This window comes from Aplysia californica, unplaced genomic scaffold, assembly GCF_000002075.1.
Source record: "Aplysia californica isolate F4 #8 unplaced genomic scaffold, AplCal3.0 scaffold00954, whole genome shotgun sequence".
Classification (NCBI taxonomy): domain Eukaryota; kingdom Metazoa; phylum Mollusca; class Gastropoda; order Aplysiida; family Aplysiidae; genus Aplysia; species Aplysia californica.
In genome coordinates this window covers 19,160-21,515 of record NW_004798224.1, presented here as the reverse complement: position 1 = coordinate 21,515, position 2,356 = coordinate 19,160, and the positions used below count along the sequence as shown (strand labels likewise).

Here is a 2,356-nt window from a genome sequence, read left to right as displayed (position 1 = left end):
CCATTCTGCCACTGATTTCACATTCTGTAATATGAACAGGGCTTCATAAAAGATCAAGTCTATGGTGTGATATGGAAACGATAACAATAGATGAATAAATGTATGTTTTTTTAAACTTCAAGATCGGATTACAAATTGTGACATGCATCAAACCCATCGCACTTGGTTGTACGAATGCTCTTGTTTTTCCTCCCCAAGTTGTTTTGTCAACAAAATGTGCTCTAATTTTGACTTACAGAAACATTTCACGAACCCCATTGGATGAACCTGCCAACCCACTGCGGGTTTACCCACCCCAGTTATAAAACCTCCGACCTAGACCGTCAACAAGCGCCATGCTGAACTACTCAATCACGATCACATGAGTTGTCAGTACAGACTCCTGCACTTCCAATCTGAGGACAAAATTCTGGACTCAGAAGTTCTAGGATGTTCGAGGCTTTCGAATATCCAAAGCTTCTGAAAGCTCTAGCCAAATGGTCTGGGACTTGTCTGAATGTCAGACTGAAGACTGTCAAAACAGCTTTTTGTTGGTGAATTATGGGAAGGAGACCACACATTAGAGAATAGAAAGGGGTTGCAAGGACTCTCACAGTGTCTCTCAAAGAACTTGGCATTGATATGACAATAAGACAGAATTTTTAACGTTTTGAAAGACATAATTTTGTCCAAAGTACAGATGCAGAAATGAAATTGGTATTGCACTTCCCAGGAGAGAAGCTTCAACATGAACAAATGTTCAGTTTTAGACAATTGTAAGGACCAGGCTTAGTTTTAGGTATCATTGTTTCTTTTGTGTGTTAAATGCATGACATGGTGAAGTGTTTTTATTTTTGATTGCTCGGACAGTTCTTTCTATTTACTGTGCAAAATGTTGACCTCAAAACAGGCATCCTGCCAGAGGACGGCAGGGCACATTGGACTGGCATGTGGGGTGAGTCACTGGAGAGCCCGCCATGAACAGGAGGCAGTGGCCACTGAGCAGATCTAAGCCAAGACTGGCCTGGGCTGGATTTCCAGCAGAGGTTGCCACAGTTTCACATCCCCATCCCCTCCCATTGCAGAAGTTGGAAGTACTGGGTCTCATCGTGGCGCAAGGGTGAACACACAGTTCAAAACACAATATACAGTCTAGCAAGCACATAGCGAAATTGACGGGATGTCGAAATCTTTTATCTATAAATTTTGCTTTGTACATGTATTGAGTACAAAGAAACAAATGTTTAAAAAAGTATGCCAAACCTGAAAATCTATTAGCTATGTACGTGCTAGACTGTTAACATGTCATGCTGAAATAGGAGCAGACTGTGTTGAGAGGTTTGAACTGGGTAGCCAACACAGTACTACACTCATGAATGTGAAGGGTGAATGGATAGTCAATAGACATGTGCAATAGACATGTGTGCTTAAGTGGGGTGTTTGGTGAAGTTTTTCAGTGGGTTGAATGAAATTCCAACTTTGAAACTCAGTTTCTTTTATGCAAGTGTATTTCTTGTAGTTATAGCTTGTTCACTTTCGTCTGACTGCGGTTAAAACAAGATGAAACGAAATAATTCTGTATAATCTTCTCAGATCTTGGCATATGGGTCTAAAAAAGGTCACTGCAAACTAAGGTTCCGACACTTTTCTTTGATGTTAATCTAAAGAGGGTAAATAAAAATGTAGCAATGCCCACCGAGCGCGTTTTGTTCTGCCGATTTTTGGCCCCCGCAGCGGGGGTGTTTCGTGGGACGCACTAACGCAAAGGTTGTTGTCTTCAACTCGCTCTCACGCCGCTTCTCGTGAATGGATATGAATGAAACTTGGCAGCCAATCAGAAAAGATGTCAATCTCGTAGTATGCAGTTTGACAACATTATACCCATCCTAGAAGCAGTCGAAAACGTTTGCGAAAGTGGTTGATGTGGTGCGCTTTGAAGATTTTTCGGAGCTGTGATTTGTCAAACTGACTGATACGTTGTACACCATTTTTCTTTATTCCCTTAAAATTTCAAGCTTGTGTTTAGCGGTTTTCGCGTAATCTTTAAAAATGTGGGAGTAACTAAGGGAAAAAGCGACATTGCCATTTGTGCGTACTGGGTGAATGCCCTGCTGCTGGGAAATTTCCACTGAGTGACGTCATCAGCCATCGGTCGCCTCGGGCGCTACAAACGAGGCCCCACTTATGTGAACCGGAAAGGAGGGGAAGGATACTTGAAAACTAAACGGGGGCCTTGATAACTTGCGTTTTTGTTGCATTTTAGTCACAATACAATAGATGTAGTCATTTTTATTTGCTTGATTGCATGACAGAAGAATAGAAACAGAAAAGCAAACATCTTGAGAAGTGGTATGGCATTGTGTTTGCGTTATGGATA

At 41.7% G+C, this 2,356-nt stretch overlaps 1 protein-coding gene across 8 annotated transcripts in view; it reads left to right on the top strand.

The window, feature by feature from the left end:
• Window positions 1–2,356, top strand: part of LOC101851232 — a 14,738-nt gene that overhangs the window by 1,830 nt on the left and 10,552 nt on the right. For 6 of the 8 annotated variants that reach the window (XM_035973019.1, XM_013089451.2, XM_013089452.2 and 3 more), the window contains exon 1: window positions 770–1,099. The gene's annotated coding sequence lies outside the window, so the exon portion shown is untranslated. The other 2 variants (XM_035973016.1, XM_035973018.1) reach the window with 2 other exon arrangements.